Source organism: Balaenoptera physalus (genome assembly GCF_965194825.1).
Source record: "Balaenoptera physalus genome assembly, chromosome: 3".
Lineage (NCBI taxonomy): Eukaryota > Metazoa > Chordata > Mammalia > Artiodactyla > Balaenopteridae > Balaenoptera > Balaenoptera physalus.
The window spans coordinates 79,427,747-79,450,354 of record NC_138890.1 but is presented as its reverse complement, the minus strand read 5'-3'; the positions used below and the strand labels follow the sequence as shown (position 1 = coordinate 79,450,354).

Below are 22,608 nucleotides of genomic sequence, written 5' to 3'. Positions count from 1 at the left end.
TATGCCCACTTTCTGGAGAGTTTTTATCATAAATGGGTGTTGAATTTTGTCAAAGGCTTTTTCTGCATCTATTGAGATGATCATATGGTTTTTCTTCTTCAATTTGTTAATATGGTGTGTCACATTGATTGATTTGCATATATTGAAGAATCCTTGCATCCCTGGGATAAATCCCACTTGATCATGGTGTATGAGCCTTTTAATGTGTTATTGGATTCTGTTTGCTAGTATTTTATTCAGGATATTTGCATCCATATTCATCAGTGATATTGGTCTGTAATTTTCTTTTTTTGTAGTATCTTTGTCTGATTTTGGTATCAGGGTGAAGGTGGCCTCATAGAATGAGTTTGGGAGTGTTCCTCTGCAATTTTTTGGAAGAGTTTGAGAAGGATGGGTGTTAGCTCTTCCCTAAATGTTTGATAGAATTCATCTGTGAAGCCGTCTGGTCCTGGACTTTTGTTTGTTGGAAGATTTTTAATCACAGTTTCAATTTCATTACTTGTGATTGATCTGTTCATATTTTCTGTTTCTTCCTGGTTCAGTCTTGGAAGGTTATACGTTTCTAAGAATTTGTCCATTTCTTCCAGGTTGTCCATTTTATTGGCATAGAGTTGCTTGTAGTAGTCTCTTAGGATGCTTTGTATTTCTGCGGTATTTGTTGTAACTTCTCCTTTTTCATTTCTAATTTTATTGATTTGAGTCCTCTCCTTCTTTTTCTTGATGAGTCTGGCTAATGGTTTATCAATTTTGTTTATCTTCTCAAAGAACCAGCTTTTAGTTTTATTGATCTTTGCTGTTGTTTTCTTTGTTTCTATTTCATTTATTTCTGCTCTGATCTTTATGATTTCTTTATGATTTCTTTACTTCTACTAACTTTGGGTTTTGTTTGTTCTTCTTTCTCTAGGTCCTTTAGGTGTAAGGTTAGATTGTTTATTTGAGATGTTTGTTGTCTCTTGAGATAGGCTTGTATTGCTATAAACTTCCCTCTTAGAAGTGCTTTTGCTGCATCCCATAGGTTTGGATCATCGTGTTTTCATTGTCATTTGTCTCTAGGTATTTTTTGATTTCCTCTTTGATTTCTTCAGTGATCTCTTGGTTATTTAGTAACGTATTGTTTAGCCTCCATGTGTTTGTGTTTTTTACGTTTTTTTCCCTGTAATTGATTTCTAATTTCATAGCGTTGTGGTCAAAAAGGATGCTTGATATGATTTCAATTTTCTTAAATTTACTGAGGCTTGATTTCTCACCCAAGATGTGATCTATCCTGGAGAATGTTCCGTGAACACTTGAGAAGAAAGTGTAATCTGCTGTTTTTGGATGGAATGTCCTATAAATATCAATTAAATGTATCTGGGCTACTGTGTCATTATAGCTTGTGTTTCCTTATTAATTTTCTGTTTGGATGATCTGTCCATTGGTGTTAGTGAGGTGTTAAAGTCCCCCACTATTATTGTGTTACTGTCGATTTCCTCTTTTACAGCTGTTAGCAGTTGCCTTACGTATTGAGGTGCTCCTATGTTTGGTGCATATATATTTATAATTGTTACATCTTCTTCTTGGATTGATCCCTTGATCATTAAGTAGTGTCCTTCCTTTTCTCTTGTAACATTCTTTATTTTAAAGTCTATTTTATCTGATATGAGTATTGCTACTCCAGCTTTCTTTTGATTTCCATTTGCATGGAATATCTTTTTCCATCCCCTCACTTTCCGTCTGTATGTGTCCCTAGGTCTGAAGTGGGTCTCTTGTAGACAGCATATAGATGGGTCTTGTTTTTGTATCCATTCAGCCAGCCTGTGTCTTTTGGATGGAGCATTTAATCCATTCACCTTTAAGGTAATTATAGATATGTATGTTCCTATGACCATTTTCTTAATTGTTTCGGGTTTGTTTTTGTAGGTCCTTTTCTTCTCTTGTGTTCCCCATTTAGAGAAGTTCCTTTAGCATTTGTTGTAGAGCTGGTTTGGTGGTGCTGAATTCTCTTAGCTTTTGCTTGTCTGTAAAGCTTTTGATTTCTCCATCAAATCTGAATGAGATCCTTGCTGGGTAGAGTAATCTTGGTTGTAGATTCTTCCCTTTCATCACTTTAAATATGTCATGCCACTCCCTTCTGGCTTGTATAGTTTCTGCCGAGAAATCAACTGTTAACCTTATGGGAGTTCCCTTGTATGTTATTTGTCATTTTTCCCTTGCTGCTTTCAATAATTTTTCTTTGTCTTTCATTGTTGCCAATTTGATTACTATGTGTCTCGGCGTGTTTCTCCTTGGGTTTATCCTGTATGGGACTGTCAACACTTCCTGGACTTGGGTGGCTATTTCCTTTCCCATGTTAGGGAAGTTTTCGACTATAATCTCTTCAAATATTTTCTCGGGTTCTTTCTCTCTCTCTTCTCCTTCTGGGACCCCTATAATGCGAATGTTGTTGGGTTTAATGTTGTCCCAGAGGTCTCTTAGGCTGTCTTCATTTCTTTTCATTCTTTTTTCTTTATTCTGTTCTGCAGCATTGAATTCCACCTTTCTGTCTTCCAGGTCACTTATCCGTTCTTCTGCCTCAGTTATTCTGCTATTGATTCCTTCTAGTGTAGTTTTCATTTCAGTTATTGTATTGTTCATCACTTTGTTTTTTCATTAATTCTTCTAGGTCTTTGTTAAACATTTCTTTCATCTTCGTGATCTTTGCCTCCATTCTTTTTCCGAGGTCCTGGATCATCTTCACTATCATTATTCTGAATTCTTTTTCTGGAAAGTTGCCTATCTCCACTTCATTTAGTTGTTTTTCTGGGGTTTTATATTGTTCCTTCATCTGGTACATAGCCCTCTGCCTTTTCATCTTTTCTGTCTTTCTGTGAATGTGGTTTTAGTTACACAGGCTGCAGGATTGTGAGTTCTATATAATTTTATCCCATGTATAGATTCATGTAACCACCACCATGATCAAGATACAGAACTGTCTCATCACTACAAAAGAATTCTCTCATGCTACCTGACTCTCTGTACTCACCCCCATTCCCACTCCATTCCCCTCCCATCCCTAGTAACCAGTCATCTGTTCTCCACCTCTACAGTTTTATATATTTGAGAATGTTTTGTAAACAGAATCACACAATATGTAGCTATTTGAGATTGACTTCTTTTTCACTAAGCATAACGCCCTTGAGATCCATGGGCATGCTGCATGTATCAGTAATTCATTCGTTTTTATTATTGAGTAGTATTCCATTATATGGATGTATTAGAGTTTATTCAACCATTCACCCATTGATTGACATTTGAGTTGTTTCCAATATTTTCCTATAAATAGAGTTTCTATGAATATTTGTACATGTGTTTTTGTGTGCAATGAGTTTTTGTTTCTCTGAGATAAATGCCCTAGCTTGTGATTGTTGAATCATGTCATAAATACTGCAAAAACCATTTTCCAGAGTGGTTATGCCGTTTTACATTCACACTGGCAATGTATGAGAGATCAAGTTTCTCCACATCCTTGTCAGCATTTGTCATTATCACTATTTTTAATTGTAGTTGTTCTAATAGGTATGTAGTGATAGCTCATTGTGATTTTAACTAATGACGTTGAACATCTTTTCAAGCTCTTAATATTGAGTTTACGTTTTTGTTTTAAATTTTCATTCATTTCCTTCTGTCCTTTATTTTATTCCATTCTCTCCTCCTCCTCCTCTACTTCCCCCTCCTCCTCCTCTTCTCAGTAAACTTATTGAAGTATAACATACATATAGAAAAATCATAAGGGTACAGTGCTAGAATTTTCTCACAAAGGAAACACACCTATTAACCAGCAGTCTGATGAAGAACATTTCTATTACCCAGAAATCCCCACCCAAGGCATCCAGTATTTTGACTTCTAGCACTAGATTAGTTTTGCCTGTTTTTGAACTTCATATAAATGGAATCATTCAGTATGTACTCCTTTGTGTCTGGCTTCTCTTACTCATAAGATTCATCAAGTATTCTCTTGAATCATCTCTAAGAGTGACTGACTGCCAACTTTAGGCAGCAAATACCATGTGGATACTCTCCAAAGTATGTTGTGGAATTAAAAGAGCCAACCAACAGTAGTTCTGATGCCTGATAAACACCAATGACCAAATAATATTGTGGGATGATGACGATGGTGGGGTGAATTCTGAAATATAAACTACTGAGCCAACCTCCTACCCTCTCCACCTTCTTGGTCCACTTTTCAAGAGAGTAAGAGCTGATTTTAGGAGGGATAGCTTTGGTAGTGTGGAAGCAGATATTATCAAAAGCAAGACAAATGAGTTGGAGCAGGCATCATGCTTCCCTGAGAGGTGTGAAACCATCACCATCAGCTTCTTGGCATCTCAAGAAGGGGCACTCTTAAAGGTAGAGGCCAATTGCCTGACCTGTGCCTCCTAACCCCCTCCCCCCCTTTCCTCACGCTTAGCAGCTCTGCTGCTATAGTTATAATTTGAAAACCCTACCTACAAGTGAGAGTAGATCAGGGAAACTTTGATGGAAGTTCTTACAGATGACAAAATTGTTCTTTGCTCCAGGAAAGACAAAGTGGCACATTGAGGGTTATTTCAGTCAAGATTCCACATGCTGAAGAGCAACTGAGCCCGTGTGCCACAACTACTGAGCCTGCACTCTAGAGCCCATGCACGACTGCTGAGCCCGTGTGCCACAACTACTGAAGCCGGCGTGCCTAGAGCCCGTGCTCCCAACAAGAGAAGCCACCACAATGAGAAGCCTGAACACCACAACGAAGAGTAGCCCCTGCTCTTCGCAACCAGAGAAAAGCCTGTGTGCAGCAACGAAGACCCAACACAGCCATAAATAAAATAAAATAAATAAATTTATATTAAAAAAAAGATTAGTTCTTGCAGAGATAGAATGGCTGTCTCTGAATTTAATCCTTTCCTGTGTTCTTCTGAATTTTCTGTCCCTTCTGCAGATATCTTATATTGATTATCTTGGGATTCAGACTTTCCCACCCTGAATATGATGCTATCGTGAAGCATTTACTGGGGCTAAAATAACATAGCTGTCTTATATCGTACTTTTTCACTATGAGGTATGTGATGTTTATCCTTTACTTTAAAGAAGAGAAACTAACACTGAAAAGATAAGAAAAATTCCCAGTGACTCAGCTGGTAAGTGGCAGAGCCAAGACTTGAACCCAGGACTGATACCAAGAGCCCTACACTGTACAGCACCCTACGGCTCCCAGAAAATGGGTAGGTGGCTGAGTTGAATCCTGAGGATTCTCCTTCTCTAGTTTCAGATGTTCAATGGCAGAATGTTCTGTGATGGGTCAAAGAAAGTTGCTGTCAAAAAATTACCTAAATCATCTTAGTCCTGTCCTTACCTATGTGAGGCTTGTTCATGCATATCCAAATTCGAATGCTGACAATTATTACAAGTAACGACTAGCTTGTTACTGACAGCAATAAAATTGAGATCCATACTGTCATGTCCACAAATCAGATGACTGGGTTAATAAACATCTGGGTGAGGGAGTCACTTGCAGGCTGTGACCTTGTGCAGGTTACTATTTTCTCCATCTCTTGTTATTTTTATCTGTTAAGTGAAGATAATTGCAATACTTAAATAATCCATGTAAAGCACTTGGGTAAAGAAGAGTGTTTAGCATATAATAAGGGCTCGAGTCCTGTTAGCTGCCGCCATCACCCTCATCATCATCATCATCATCACCACCACCTGGAGAATGTGTACAGGGATGCGGAGGTGATGGGAGTGGTTTTTAGTGCGACCTGAGGCCACATCGCTGCACTAAGATACCTCTGTAGTTAGTAGCTGCCTTTTCTAAGAAAATGCTTGCTGTTGAATTTTAGATTTGAAACTAAGACCATCATCCAGGCTGTTTTATGAAGAAGGAATCAGATGCACAGAGAATTTATTTAGGAGACTTAATACTTGAGGCCTTTTAAATTAGCAGTTTATATCTGAAGAAGATTCACATTTGCAGATAAATGTTGATCTTCATTTTGAAAATATTCACTACTATCGTGTTGCACCTTTCTCTTTACTTTTGAAATGTAATAACATATTCAACCAAGGGTACCAGGGCTGTGCTAACGGTTTCATCCAACCAGAGCCACATTCAATCTTAGCAGTTCACTGGTTCCCTTCAACAATGAATCCTTTCATTCACCGGTGCCATGCTGAGGTCATGTTCTCGGTGTATCCCAGCTTTAAGAAAGGTGACTGGTTTGTTCCTTCTGCATCACCCTTGTCCCTGGCTGTAGATTTGACACAAATTCCATGTACACTGTATGTAAACCATATGGACACCATCTGAGAAGAACCTTTCTCCTGTGTTAGCTCTTCAGGATAAGCTGAAAGCTTCTGAGCCTGCTTGCCTCTGGCTCCTTTAGTCTCTGTTATGGCTCCTTTATCTTAAATGCTGGAATTTCCAAGGTCATGACAAAGTCATGACAAAGTGAATGTGGGGAAAGAGGGATGATTGATACTTGCTACATTGCTCTGGATTCACAGGTATTGACTATGGCATAACTTAATTGATGAGTGAGAGATGCTTTATATTAACTCTTTAAATCTATATTTTGCCCGAACTTAGGACCTCTGCCCGTAGGTTGGCCATCGTTATCTGGCCGTGATTTTAGGAATTGTTCTGATTTCTAATGTTACGTCATGTTGTCATTCATGGGCCCAGAGTTTAGTTAAGAGTATGTGTAGTTGAGTCCCTAGGCTCATAGGGTATTAGGACCTAACATCGTTTACGTTGTGGTCATTTACATTTTGTTGCTCAGCATCCATTCTCTTTCTGTTGTTAACAACATCCTGGTTTCTCTGTAGGACAGCAGTACCACCTCTCTCCAGCTCTCTATCCAGATGCTGATGGTAACTCTGATGACATTTGGGCACATGACCTGGGTCTGGTCAATCGGAGCATGGCCTCCCCTTTGTGCCAGTGGTTGATTCAAGAATGAACATGTAATGCAGCTGTGCAATCAGGCTCAACTGTAAATCATCCTAGGACTTTTGCTAGAGATACAGGGAAAGAATTCTTCTGTCTTCCCCCTGGACTTGAAACTATGAGGCTATGAGTCTGGAGCTTCTGACAGCCAATGTGCTTCCTTGAGGAGAGAGGCAGCCTGAGAAAGAAAGGAACCTGGAAAGTGGAGGGATGGAGAGATGGAGAGAAAGTGAGTCCTGATGCTATCATCTGAGGCAGTACTTCCAGCCTCACCTGCAGTCGCCTTCCCCTGGACTTCTCCAGTTTCAGGAGCCAATACATTTAATTTTTTTGCTTAAGCCAGTTTGAGTCAAGTTTCTTTACTGTAACTGAAAGAGTTCTGATTGATACAAGATGATTTCTAGGTTGGTTTTATATTCCCTGTGGAAAGTTCTTGCTCTTTTAGGGAAGGGAGAGGGAACCTAAGAAAACTTAGTGCCGGGAAACTTTGCCTAGAAACAGATTAGTAGGCACCTGACCTGGTCAGTGGAGACAGACCGGCTAGAACTCAGAATTAAAGTCTGTCCTAAAGTATCATGAGAATATATTGATTCAAATTAAGGTTTATTATTTTTAAGCATTTTCAATCACTGAAAGTATTTTGGAAGACTGCAAAGTGGCCTAAGGTTAAGAAAACAAGCTTCGTAGTTGAAGCTTGGGAATGTGATTTCATTTCTTTGAAACTTCTTTTCTTTCATTTTATTTCTCAGTTTCCTCATCTATATAATGGGCATATCCAGTGCCTATCTCAAATAATCACTAAGGCACATACAACATTCATAGCAGGATGTCTAGTATATCCTCGATAAGTAGAAGCTATCACTCTTAACAATGCTCTGACCTTCTCCTTTTTGGATTGTGTGATGCATCATATTATATCTTTGAGCCAGAACTGAGTCAAAATAATGTAAACTAGAAGGACAAACTCTCTAGAAAGAGGATATTAGGGTTCTTAAACATTCCTTAGGCTGACTAAAATTTGTTTGCTAGCTCTTCCAAGTTGGTAAGTAAAGGGAAATCTAAGTACTGGTTGTTTTCTTATATTTAGTGAAGGACCAAGTTATCTAACTGAGTTCCTCTTGTTTAAGGTTGCTCTAAGTTGTCAATGACAGTCCTCCTGATGGAAGTAAGAGTTCAGGCCAAGCTTTACCTCCTGGGCACTTAAAAACAAAATGAGAAAAAAAAAAGATAACACAAATCAAAACCCTAATCAAAACCAATCTGTATTTAGTACCATGTGCCTGGCGCTATGCTAAACTCTCTCTGTGGACCATCTTGTCTCCATCACAACTCTAGAGGGTAGGAACTCTTATCACCATTTTACAGGTGAGAAAACTCAGGCTCAGAAAGAAAGGACTGTTAAAGGGCACACAGTTGGTATGTGGTGGAGCTGGGGTGGTAGCTGCCCTTTTAACCACACACACTGCTCCTTGCCTGTGCGCTCTCCAGCCTAGCAGGATGGGCGTCCTCACCCTTCAATTCCTCAGCCCACATTTTTTCACGGTAGGTCTGAGAGCATCAGGAGACCTAGTTCCTAGGAGTCAGTACCCCCAGGATCATCCAAAAGGCTGATAGTGGGATGTTCCAGGGGCAAATTACACACTGTGGGGGCAGAACTGGATCACTCTGAGGAAAAAGAATGTCTTTCCTGGAAGAATTGTTATATTCTCGTTATATCTGCTTGCTGCTCTGAAAATTTGGAGAAGATGTCTCACTGTGGAAGGACAATCACTCTTTCCTAGTGAACCACTCAATAATTGATTTGATTACATGTGGTTAATATGGGAACCACTTGTGGGTAAAAAGTATCGACTCTTTTAATTTATTTTTTTTAAATACAATGCTGAAAGGAGGGAACAGAGATGTTTATTTGAAACAAATGATTTATTTTACATGAATTTTGTACAGATGACATGCCTTGTTCTAAGATGAATTTAAAACAGTGGTAATGAACACCCTCCATCACCCTGACCATCCTTGAAGTTTCCCCTATCACCATGATGCCTATTATCTGAGGTCATTTTTGTTGCTGTCAGATGTTATCATTGGCTTGGCTTGTCTCCCTGTGATATGTGTGTGTGTGTGTGTGTGTATGGTGGGGGGTGACTTGGTGACAATAGAAATTAACAAAAGGTATGAGCAGAGACTGAAACAGTATTGAGCAAATGGATACTAATGATCCTCCTCACACAGCAATGACCTGGTGTGTGGCTGTGAATAGTCAGGGCCACCACACTGCACAACACCAAGGGCTCCATCTGCACTAGATTCAGACATCCAAGGTTCCCTGGAAGCCAAATGGGCCTGTGCAGGATATGATAGAGAGGGAAGGCCTGAAAAGTGGTGGAGGTAGACACATGTTACTTCTTGGCTGCCCAGAATTCATTTACACTATTTCTTTCTTTCTAAAAAAAAAAAAAAATTTATTTATTTATTTATTTGGTTACACCACGTCTTAGTTGCAGCAGGCTGCCTCCTTAGTTGCAGCAGGCAGGCTCCTTAGTTGTGACATGCAAACTCTTAGTTGTGGCATGCATGTGAGATCTAGTTCCCTGACCAGGGATCTAACCCAGGCCCCCTGGATTGGGAGCGTGGAGTCTTATCCACTGTGCCACCAGGGAAGTCCCCATTTACTCTATTTCTAATAGCTTCTCACATTAACTGGGAATCTACTCTTCTCCTACTCTCAATGTAGATCTAATTTCACCCCCAGCTCTAAACGTGGCCTGTGACCCAGGTCTGACCAATCAAACCTTCATATTCCCCTGACTGCAGAGATGGATCATGACAAGCCACCGGGACATCAGGTTCCTTTGCTGAGGCTTCTGAGAGAGAGCTTGACTTAGAGACTTGGCCTGTGTACCAGGCTGGCCTGCTTCTCAGGCGTTTCTGAGCTTTTGGGGCCCAACTGTAAAATCTTGTTGACTTGAGCAGATCTAAAGCTGGGAAGGAACACTGATACAATGGCAGGAATACAAGTATGTGGTGAGTTGGAGGCATATATTTCTTCATAATAAATGAGCATTGTAGAAGAGGGACCAGTGTTCATAGCAGAAAAGTGTTAGGGAGAGGAGTTTTGGGATTGTATCATGAAACGTTCTGGATCTGAAGTCTGTTGGAAGATTCCAAGATTCAAGTTGTGACGTGTCTCCTGAGTTGCAATTAGCTCCCCCAAGCTTTCAAGATTGCTGTTGTACAGGGCCATGGCTGTATTCTCATTCCTTTAGCTAGCTGAATGTTTTCAGGCCAAAAGATTTCGCCATTGCTCTTTCTTCAGCCATCTGGAGTCATCTTCAGTCTTTAAGACATCTTGGTTATGGTTTTTCCCATCTCCCAACCTTTCTCCCAGCACCGTGACTAGATTAAGCTTTGCCTCTGACAGTGTTTTTAAAAAATTCACATTTCTATTCAGTACAACACTTTGAACTCTTTGGAGAAGAGTTATCATAGAAATCTAGTAAAAGAGGGAACTCTTGCGGCAGTGATTTGATAATTTATTTTCAAGAAAAGTTTTAAATCGTAGTTTTGAAACCTGTTCTGTTGAATCCAAACAGGATTAGTAAGCATCAGTCAGGACTCAAGGAATCACATTTCTGTGGTCACAGTCATAAGTTATCTCCCATTGTATTTACTCTTCCCTGTATTTTTTGCCTGACATTCTGCCTGCAGCGTCTGACTAACTCTGATGAGGGAAAGCTATCTTATTCAGCTCTATTCATCATTTTTTTTTCCCAGGCTGTGCTAACAATGAAAAAAATCCCCAAACACCCTGTATGGTTAATTGGGTATAATGTGTTACCATTTATGGGGCTCGGAGTTTTAGAACTTCCCCAGGCGCAAAGGACTCAGCAATGATGGTGGATTATAACTGAGGATTTCTATTTATGTCATTCCAAGAAAAGTGTGTTTTCTTAGGCTCAAAGTCTGACCTTTCTCTGCTTATTGAGTGCTTACTGGTGGCCTTTGAAAGTTACTCATTGGCCACTGTATTACCTAGTTACTTTAGTGCTGTGGTAAGTTAATTCAAGAACTACTTGAGGGGCTTTCCTGGTGGCGCGGTGGTTGAGAATCTGCCTGCCAATGCAGGGGACACGGGTTCGAGCCCTGGTCTGGGAAGATCCCACATGCCGCGGAGCAACTGGGCCCGTGAGCCACAATTACTGAGCCTGCGCGTCTGGAGCCTGTGCTCCGCAACAAGAGAGGCCGCGATAATGAGAGGCCCGCGCACCGCGATGAAGAGTGGCCCCCAGTTGCCACAACTAGAGAAAGCCCTCGCACAGAAACGAAGACCCAACACAGCCATAAATAAATAAATAAGTAAATAAATTAAAAAAAAAAAAAAAAACTACTTGAATCACTGAACATTGCATGTATTCTCATAAACCAGATATTTGGGCCTGGGTGGTGAATCAGAGAGCGGAGACAGGCACTGAAGGGTGTCTTCAACCATGAGACAGGAACCCACTTCTGTGTGAATCGGTATCTGGGAGCATTCCTCTGGAAAGTCAGCCTGGGACAGCACAGGAGAAGTAAGCTGCTCCCGGTTCTATTTTCTTCATCTCTACAGAGAGATCTGCAGGTATTGGGCCTGCCTTTGGCCAGAAGAAAGTCTCTGGATTATTAGAAGAGGTGAGAGTGTGGGGGGAATAGAAACAGCAAAAGTTCTGTTTTCTCCAAAATGCTAGAGCCTAGCCCTAAACATACTGAATGAGATGTTTTTGTGGCTCTTTACTCCCTCTTGTGGCGATGTGGTGCCACTGTTTTCTAACTATCGTGGACCTTCATGTTTCCAACTGAGGCAGAAATCACCAAATTGTTTAACATATTCAGGTTGGATGTAACTATCTAATACGGCAAAGAGCAGAGGTTCCATGCTACATTTGGACACACCTCTCAGAGAGTTAAGGGATTCATCTGTTAAAAGTTGTAAGTAAGCATGTAGATCCACTGTTCCCACCAAGAGATGGTTTCACAAATACTTTTTCCCCAAATGTTGGACTAGTATGGGGATTTTAGAATCTGCAGATGAGAAAAAGCACCAGATTTCACCCTTCCATTCCACTTGAGGGTAAATAGTATAAAGTTTCCCTACAAAAAAAAATGTAGAATCTGAATTCATATATCCATTCCAGTGATATTTTATCAATCTGTATATAACATGATATCACATATATATGTATTTTACTGTGAGCATTAATAAATAATCTTTATTTTAAATTTTGCACATTGCACTTTAACATTACATCCAAACATTTCTCAAGTGGATGCCTACTTTGTAAAACCGTATAGTCAGCTCATTGTCATTTCTGTACAGAAGTATAAGTAAATATATGTGATATAATATATGCAATAATACTGGAATTATTTTATTTATCAGATATTTTGTCCTCTATTCTATACTCCACTCTGCAGTACAGGGAGGAGTGGAATAAATGGCACAGTTTAATTGGGAGGTCTCTTTTTTAAAAACTGGAATGGAATGGGCAGCTGTACAAGAAAATGTGCCAGAAGTAGATTCTATTTTTGTAGTAAAATGAGCTGGCAGAAAATTTTATAGTGCTGTGCATTGCTTTAGGATCATTCTCAAAAAGCAAAAAGAGCATCCATTTGTGTTGCTCAGTAGTTTTAGTACTCTGGTAAATTATGCTACAATAAAACAAGAGTAGACTCTTTCCAGGCACAGACTCTATAAAGGGCATCCTTTCACTGATGTGGCTGGTTGGGCATGGTCAAGGTAGCTGTAAACACTTGTCTTCCCTGGTGTGGTAGGCAACCTCCAAGATAGCTTCTATGATCCTCCCTCCCCCATCTTGATATTCACACCCTTGTGTAATCTCTCCCTTTTGAGTGCAGGCTGGATTTATTGATTTGCTTCCAATGAACTGCATTCCACAGAAGTAATGGGATGTTATTTCTAAGATTATGTTACAAAAAGACTATGGCGTGCCAAAACTTGGAAGTAACCAAGATGTCCTTCAGCAGATGGAACAGTAAATAAACTGTGGTACATCCAGACAATGGAATATTATTTAGTGCTAAAAAGAAGTGAGCTATCAAGCCATGAAAAGGCATGGAGGAAACTTAAGTGCATGGTCTAAGTGAGAGAAACCAATCTGAAAAGACTCCACACTGTGTAATTCCTACTATATGACATTCTGGAAAAGACAAAAAAAAAAAAAAAAAAATGAAGACAGTAAAAAGATCCGCGGTTGCCAGGGGTTAGGGAGAGGGAGGGATGAACAGGCAGAGCACAGAGGATTTTTAAGGCAGTGACACTATTCTGCATGGTACAATAATGGGGGATACATGTCATTATACATTTGTCAAAACCAATAAAATGTACAATGCCTAAACGTGGACTTTGGGTGATAATGTTGTGTCAATATAGGCTCATCCTGTAACAAATTTACCACTCTGGCGGGGGATGTCCACGGTGTGCGTAGTTGTACATGTGTCGGGGAAGGGGTTATATAAGAACCCTCTGTACTTTTTGCTCTATTTTGTTGTGAACCTAAAACTGCTCTAAAAAATGAAGTCTATTAAAAAAAAAAAAAAGAGGCTATGGCTTCTGTCTAGGTGCCTTCTCTCACTCTCTCATTTGCTCACTCTGAGGGAGGACAACTGCCAAGTTGTGAGGAGCTTTCTGGAGAGGCCCACGTGGCGAGGAACTCATGTCTCCAGCCAATAGCCAGCAAAGACCGGAGGCCTGCCCGTGGCCACAGGAGTGGGCTCAGAGTGGAGCCTCCCCCAAATGGGCCTTGAGATGACTGATGCCAGTCGACACCTTGATTACAGCCTTGTGAGAGACATTTTGAGAAACTCTGAGTTGGAGGTACCCCGTTAAACCAGGCCCAGATTTATGACTCATAGAAACTGAAATAATAAACAAATGTTTGTGATTTTAAACTGTCTAGGTTTTGTAGTAATTTGTTGTGTAATGACAGATAACGAATAAACTTGTTAAGCCACCTGTCATATACAAATGTTGAAGAGATTCTTTAATACTGAGAATTAGATGGAAAGTACTGAACCCATGGTTCACGCCAGGGACCCTACCCCCGGGTAAGCATAAATATATCCAACCACCTGTGACTACAGGTGACTACAGTTATAGTCTCTGTGTTGTTCTAGAGTAAACCTTCAGTTCCTCTGCATAAAAGGAAGAAAATTAAATTTTACTGAGCATTTACTACTTACTAGGCACTTAAATGATATCTTTTAGGAGGAGATTATGGGCAGTTAAAAAATTTATCCAAGTCTATGAAGATAGAAAGAGAAGAAGATGGGATTAAAATCGAGGTGTCGGACCTCCCTGGTGGCGCAGTGGTTAAGAATCCACCTGCCAGTGCAGGGGACATGGGTTCGATTCCCTGGTCTGGGAAGATCCCACAGGCTGCAGAGCAACTGAGCCCGTTCGCCACAACTACTGAAGCCCGCGCACCTAGAGCCCCTGCTCTGCAACAAGAGAAGCCACCGCAATCAGAAGCCCAGGCACTGCAGCGAAGAGTAGCCCCCGCTCGCCACAACTAGAGAAAGCCCGCACGCAGCAACGAAGACCCAACGCAGCCAAAAATAAACAAATAAAATAAATAAATAATAAATAAATAAATAAATTCATTAAAAAAAATCGAAGTGTCACTTCCAAGTAAAAATAACTTGTATCACTCTTTCCAGAACTTTTCCTTGCATTTTCTCATTCTATATTTTCCACTAATCTGTGTTAAATCATTAGGCTTTCCTCACAGTCTACAGTCATAGCGGCTTATTTTATACACATTTTTCTCAGTAACTGATAGAACAAGCAGGCAAAATATCAGTAAGGATATAAAAGGCTTGAATAATATGATCTGCAAACTTAACCTAATAGCCATGTATAGAAGCCTGAGCCCCAAACTGCAAATTACACATTCTTTTCAAATATACATGGACTCTTTACTAAAATTGAATCAAATTTTACTAAAATTGGGTCATAAAGCCAACCTCAATATGTTTAAAAGGATTGAAATCAGAGTATGTTCTCTAATAATAAGGCATTCAGCTCAAAATCAACAACAAAAAGATTACTAGGAAATCCCCATATATTTGATATGAAGAAATATACCTGTAAATAACTCATGCATCCAGAAAGAAATGATCATAGAAATTAGAAAATATTTTAAGCTGGAAAATCTCAAAGTTTTCTAGGAGGAAAAAAGAAGCAAGGTTGTGGATTATAATGATGAGTCATGGTGTCTAAGCAAGACAGAGAGGAAGACAGAAAGAGGCTCTGGGTGTCCAGAGAGACACGGAGGGACACGTTGGAAGTTGCCATGATAGGGAAGGATTCTGCAGCGGGAGTACTTGAGCTGGAAAGGTTTGGATGTGAGATTGCCAAAGTGGTAACTGGTAACGAACATGTCCAGGGTGTGACTATAGCAAAAAGTTGCCAAAGATGACTGGATAAAAAAGTCACTGGAAGTCAGGGCATTAAGCAACTAGGAAGCAGGGCATTGGCTGGATCATGCACAGGGGTTCTAAAGTCTCCAAGCAGAATGAAAGGAGCTGAGGTGAAGAGTCACGTAGCAGGAAATAAGCCATGTGATGAGTGAGAGGTTGTGAACAGGAAGGAGGAAGACTGAAAGCAATGAGATGTGAAAGTGGGTAGTAAATCCCAAGTGGCTCAACTGTCATGGGAGTAGGTGTCCAAGATAATCCAGGTTACTCTTAAAGCACATTTCATCAGGTACATTCTACAAAGAAAGACAAAACTGGCTGTAGCTCCCTATATACTAAAACTGGTTTTCAGAGTTTAGACAATGCGTAGAATTATCAATTGCTTCCCACTGGGAGAAACCAGCCAAGTTCTTACTCTTTTATTTTTTTAACCCTTTTAAAAAATTCAAGTATAGTTAATTTACAATGTTGTGTTTCAGGTGTATAGCAAAGTGATTCAGTTATACATATCTATCTACTTTTCAAATTCTTTTCCATCATAGATTATTACAGGATATTGAATATACTTTCCTGTGCTATACAGTAGGTCCTTGTTATTTATCTATTTTATATACAGTAGCGTGTATCTGTTCATCTCAACTCCTAATTTATCCCCCCACCCACTTTGGTAATCATAAGTTTTGTTTTCTATGTCTGTGAGTCTATTTCTATTTTGTAAACAAGTTCATTTATCAAGTTCTTACTCCCTATTTGGGTTTTCTCAGCCTCACAATCAGCTTTACTTACTGTGCCTCTTTTCAGTCTTACCAACTTCTCCCTAAGAGGTTTTGCTCACTACGCGATACACACGACTGCTTGCGGTTTCTCTAAGGGAGATATACATCCTGTAATTCAGGTTTGTGTCTGAAGCAGAGTTCACAAGCTCCACAGATATTGTGTTTAATTCAGAGTGATGCAGCTGCTTGTAACTGAGAGGGTTTTAAGCTACACAACACATGGGATTTTATGGAGCTTAAATTGTTTTTAGAAGTTATTCATTTGTATAATTACACACGTAGCTTTTCAGGTAAAAAACAGAAAAAGCCAAAGTCCCCTTGATCATTGCCGTGGTCCCAAATCATGGCCAGAACTAACCACTTAATCAGGTGGTATGTTCTCCTGGGCTTTTCTCTACGCATTTACATTCTTACAAGTGCACAGAGGAGAATATGTAGTTTTGCACAACGGATCATTTTACTCCCCCGCTTCTGACACGCTCCCCATTTTAACTAGAATAAAATCCATACTTTCCACTGTGGCCTCCAAGATTCCACACAATCCGGTTCCTGCCTCCCTCTGTGACCTCCTCTTGTGCCAGGAGGTGTGACGGTATTCTCCCCACAGGGCCTTTGCATGTGCAGTTCATGCTGCTTGGAGAGTTCCGTCACAATCCTTGCTTGACCGTTTCTTCTCAACTTTCAAGTCTCAGCTCAAAATTCATCTGCTCATAAGCCTTTCCTGGATGCCCTCTCTAAATTAGTACTTCCCTCCTCTGTCTCAACTTTCTATCTCTTTTGAATCCTGTTACCTTGTTTCAGGCAACAGAGTTCTACCACTGGGGTTTGAATCCTCTCTTTACTCCATGCTAGCTAAATTACTTCACCTTTTTGCACTTTAGGTTTCCCATCTAAAACTGAGGATAATTATGCACTTACTTTTTAGGGTGTTATGAGTTAATATTTGTAAACCATTAACAAGTTGCCTAGAACATAATGCGCTCTGTTTGATAAATTGATACAATTTTTCCTTAGCACTTGCAATGAGAGGAAATCATTTCTTCCTTTGCTGTTTATCCTCTCCCTTCTCTAGAATGTAAGATCTATAAGTGCAGGGACCTTGTCCGTTCTGTTCTTAGGCCAAGAACAGTGCCTGACTCATAGCACCCTTAATAAGTAAAGGCTGAATGCATGAATGTTCAGATCTTACCTCCTGCATAGGGTTCTGAATGCACAAGAGGTAAGTTTTTTTTTTTTTTTTAACTTTTGGCCGCATCTCACTGCATGTGGGATCTTAGTTCCCTGACCAGGGATGGATCCCGTGCCCCTTGCAGTGAAAGTGTGGAGTCTCAACCACTGGACAGCCAGGCAAGTACCAAGAGATAAGTTTAAAATGGAAAACATGGTCCTGCTTTTATTAAAAACTTAACTTTTATACACTGTCCACCACTTAGTGCTATCACCATATCTTGCCCTGTTATACTAGAAATGGACGTAACTCCTCTAACCTCCAAAGTAGGCCTACCCCAGCTGCAATTCTCTCTTGTGTCTTACTTTTCCAAAGAGCACAGCAGAGCAAAGACTGCTAACACGTCCTGCCCACTGTCCGCAGCACATGGTGGGATGTAGCTCCAGGACCTTGCTTCAGATGTGCAAGATGACCCATCCATTAAACCATTGATGTTTCTATTGCTGAAAAAACAAACAAACAAAAAACAAAGAGCACAGCATACAGAAGGTCAGTGTAGTAGCAGCCTCACTGCTAGAAAAACACTAGCAGCAGTTATCACAAGCAAAAATGACATTCCCAGATTCCAGCACAATCCAGACCTTTACTGCAGTTGCCAGCCAATTTATTTAGGATTATCTGCGGGATGGAGGAAAGAGAAAAGTTCTTGTTTAAGCCTGTCAGGTTACTAGTCATACTGTGCTGGTTGGCCAGGGTCTGTGAACCTAAACTCTACTGGGAAAAATCTTCTGTAGAGAGGTTAGTTGTGCTTTCATGCGCTCCTCTTGCAGAAACCCAAGCTTTCTCCAGCTGTGCTGTAGCTACTGTCACCACCAAGATGGTGGGTGCTTCAGAGGTCCAGTAAGGCCACATGGACATAAACTTTCCTACTCTGAAAGATGCATTTAAAAAAGATTTTTTTCCTGCAGATATTTTCTTGCTGCATTAGGTCCAAACTGGGTCATCTATCCAAGGCTAAGAAACAAGATAAAAGAGAAAAAAAATTAGCAAAAAATCCATTAGATTGCTACCTACTAAACTGAGCTTGAGGAAAAGCCAGGTCTGAGGTGTTTCGTTCCTGGTGCTATCAATGGGTCTTTTTTTTTAAACTGAAGTACAGTTGATTTACAATGTTGTGTTAGTTTCAGGTGTACAGCAAAGTGATTCAGTTATACAGACACATATATCTATTTTTTTTAGATTCTTTTCCCTTATGGGTTATTAGGAAATATTGAGTATAGTTCTCTGTGCTATACAGTAGGTCCTTGTTGGTTATCTATTTTATATTTAGTAGTGTGTATGGGATAAATTAATGAGTCTTAAGTTCATGCAAATTACAGCTGCCTTTACAGTATAGGGTCCCCTAGAGAACATCTTGTGATTCCAGGAAAAAAAATTCTATCTCCGTCCAAGGCTTGATTCTGACTTATGCAGTATGAGTTCCTGGAAAGCCTGTGTTGGTTCCCAAATGAATCTATTTTCGTATTAAACTTGGCTACTGTGGTCTATATGTGCTCAATCACCCTGCACAGCTGCAATCTCAAACCAGCTGCAGCTCAGTGACAGCTGACAGAATCACTATGAGGGCCAGTGAGTGAGGTCAGGGGCTCTGCAGCCAGGAACGCCCCAATCATGCCGCAGGTGGTCTAGTGAAGACACCGTTCTCCTTGCAGCTGGATACTAGACGCCACCACTCACCTTTAACTGGTACCTTTAAGTCTCTTCTTCTGGCTCCCCCAGCAAGAACGAGGACATGAGAACAAGCTAAGAGCATTAGAGAACAGTGTACACGAATAAAGCAACCCTCTTTGGCAGTGTATCATACACCTCACTCTGTGACTAGCCAGAGCCCAGCTGTGAGTCTGGGAAGTGGTGTATTAGCTTCCCAGCAATGGCTGAGAAAGCCTTCATTCTCGCTCTTGTGGGCCTGTGGCTGAGCACACCTCATGGAAGATCACAGTTGGGTTGATTTTGCACTGACATTTTTGAAGTTTTTGCAGTTTTTTTTTTTTTTTTGTAAACAGAAGAACGGGATTATTGGAAAGACTACAACGCAAGACTGAAGCAAATACCCCGCATGAAGATCTGGGTACTTGTGCCAGGTGGAGCTTGGCTACGGAGCCGATACTCAGCTTGCTCGGCTCCCTCGTGAGATTTCGTTTGAAGAAGTTTGGCGCTGCTCAGTCGCCGTAGCTACACCCTTCGCGGCAGCGAGCGGGAGCGTGGAGACCGCAGTTTACTGAGTTGTCCCACTGGCTTACCGTTGATGGCCATGCCCAAGGCTCACTTTTACACCTTGATTCGAGTCTGCATTCCAAATGCCCGCGGACTTCCTTGTGCCCAGTAAGCAAAGAAGCTCGCCGTTGGCCTGGTGCTAGGATAGCGTCACGGGTACACGCGCCTTTGTAGGGAGCAGGGGGCGGGGTGACAGGGGCACCAACCCTCCGGGAGAAGAGGGCCCCGCCTCCAGGCCACGCACCCCCCTGGTTGGAGGCAGCGCGGGGGCGGAGCGAGGTCCTGGCTCAAAGCCTAGGAGTGACCTTTCTTATTACAAGGGCTTTCTTATCTTTCAGCGCGCTGGAGGCTAGCCTTTCCGGGTTTCGGTGAGCCCCAGAATTAAGGGGTACAACGTCAAAAGGCAGATGTGGACAAAGGGCTAAGAGTGCAAGGGGCTGGTGTAGGGGCGAGCTTTCAGTGACGGGACTGCGTTGGAGATTTAGGCTTGAGTTACAGAGAGACTTTTCTTGCTCTGCCTGAGAGTTGAAACCAAACTTTCAGAGTTGTAGAACCATAGCTGTCTGTTTGGCATCTCCAGCCATAGCTTCACTTCGCTTACTGTAGGCAGTTTGCCCAAAATTGAAATCGTGTTCCCTCCAAAAGCTGATCTTCTCCCACTATTCCTTATTTTGATGAATGGCCCACCATAACCTAGATTCTCAAGCCAGAAATATGGGGGTTATTTCTGTCGTTCTTCTCGTACATCCTATTAATCAAAAAGACCTATTGACTCCATTTCCAAAAATAGGTAACTATTAAGAACCTACTGTATAGCATAGGGACCTCTACTCGATACTCTGTAATGCCCTATATGGGAAAAGACTCTAAAAAAGAGTGGATATATGTATATGTATAACTGATTCACTTTGCTGTACAGCAGAAACTACACAACATTGTAAATCAACTATACGCCAATAAAAGTTAATTTAAAAAAAATCTCCAAATTACCCTCTCTTCAACATTTCCTCTGCATTACTTCTGGTCTCAATTTTTCCCAATAGGTTTCTATCTGTTACCCCTGCCCACCTACAATCAATTCTCAATTATGGGGCAGAGTGATCTTTCCATGATGTAAACATTTCTCTGGAGCAATCCTGCTTAAAATATTTTAAGCACAAAATTCAAACACCTAAATGTGCTCTGACTCTGCTTGCTTTCGTGCCCATACCCTGTCTCCAATCTAGCTAGTACTTCTGTTGCCTGAACAGTATTCAGTATAGTTCCCTGTGCTATACAGTAGAACCTTGTTGTTTATCCATTTTATATATAATAGTTTACATCTACTAACCCCAAACTCCCAATCCATCCCTCCCCACCCTCCTCCCTCTTTGCAACCACAAGTCTGCTCTATGTCTGTGGGTCTGTTTCTGTTTTGTTGATAGGTTCATTTGTGTCATATTTTAGATTCCACATATAAGTGATATCATATGGTATTTGTCTTTTTCTTTCTGACTTACTTCACCTAGTATGAGAATCTCTAAGTCCATCAACGTAGGAAGCAACAAAATTAAGAACCATTAAAAGATACTGCCTATGGTCAACTTGTGTGTCAACATACGTTAATGGGTGTTTTTTATGTGCATGTGCTTAGTTTGCTCTGCTCAACCTCTTTGTACTTACACTTTTTCTTATCAGTTCCACAGGAAAGAGAAAAGCTGGAATAGAAATTCAAAACAATAAGAAAATCATACATGGGTTGCTTTGTCTGTTAGTGCATAGACTCTGGCTTGAGAAAAGGTTTTGAAATTAATTTTAGAAAAGATTATCAAAGAGAACTTTAATAATGCGCTTAATATTTGCAGTGTCTACAGCACATAGCTCATTGTGTTTACTTTTTCTGATTTTGATCATCCTGGTTTAATAAATGAAAACTATTAGGATACTGGTTCATTTATGTTAGTTCATTAGCTATAACTTAACATTTGCAAACATTTCTGTTAACCTCAGAAATTAGAATTTAAACTTGATGTGATGCAGTATTAATGTTTCTTAATTTTTGTTGAGAAGAGAAAAAGAACTGCTTATCTATAGACGATGTTGAAAGGTTTGTGATTTTCCTGTGTCATTTTGTGTATTTTATTTTTGCTATTTCCTGATTATCTTTTTCAATGCTTCTAGTTTTATTTTGTTGTGAATCATTTCATGGGAGAAGGCATAGATTTTTACCAAAATTTGTTTCCAGGAACTTGACTTTTATCAATGAAACATTTTTAAAAAACTTTTATTTCAGTTGTTTTTGCTTTTTGTTTGTTTGCTTTGTTTAGTTTTTCCTTTGTCGGACAAACACTAAGTAATTTTATATGCACTAAAAAGTAACTTCAACAATGACTCTCTGTATAGTTTGACAACTTCTCTGATTTAAGGAGAAGAGCTATGATGGTGTGACTCTGGAATGTCACATATAAATGTGGGTAAGTTCAGACACAAACGTATTCCAAATACCTCCTCTCAGAGGATCATTACTTCTTCAACCTCCACTCCCCAGGAAGCTACTTAACGTGTTACAGGAGTGATGCTGGCCTCTTAAGTCCGATAGATTTTAGCTCAGATAGTGGCTCTGATGCCCATATTAGGGTAATTGCAGGAACATGTTTCTTTGTTATTGGAATATGGTATGTTAATAACTTATTTGGTTGGGTGGTGGGATATAAACAGAAAAACCCACATGGCTTCTACATACAGTTTCTTTTCTTTTAGAGAGATGGTATAGAGTAAATATTAACACTTCAAATGAGACAGATCTGTTTTACTTTTTACTAATTCCATTATTCCCTCAAATTGTTTCACTTCCCTGAACTTAAGTTTCTTACTTAAGATATGTGGGAAAGGTAAACACTGAATACTCTGGCTATAATATTGTTATTTCTGACACATCAGCTTTCCTAGGCAAATATCAATTGCATTCAACAAATAGACGATAGTATTTGTTAGGC

The 22,608-nt window shown here is 40.3% G+C and overlaps 2 long non-coding RNA genes across 2 annotated transcripts in view; one reads left to right on the top strand and one right to left on the bottom strand.

Annotated features, from left to right (window-relative positions):
• Positions 1–2,330: 2,330 nt before the first annotated feature.
• LOC309657860 lies at positions 2,331–21,899 on the top strand. Its single transcript, XR_014261926.1, has 2 exons — positions 2,331–7,172; positions 19,399–21,899. It is a non-coding gene; the product is annotated as an uncharacterized lncRNA (long non-coding RNA).
• LOC309657871 overlaps positions 19,381–22,608 on the bottom strand; it is a 315,556-nt gene continuing 312,328 nt past the window's right edge. The window contains exon 2 of the long non-coding RNA XR_014261938.1: positions 19,381–19,731. This is a non-coding gene — a long non-coding RNA (uncharacterized lncRNA). The remainder of the gene's footprint in view (positions 19,732–22,608) is intronic.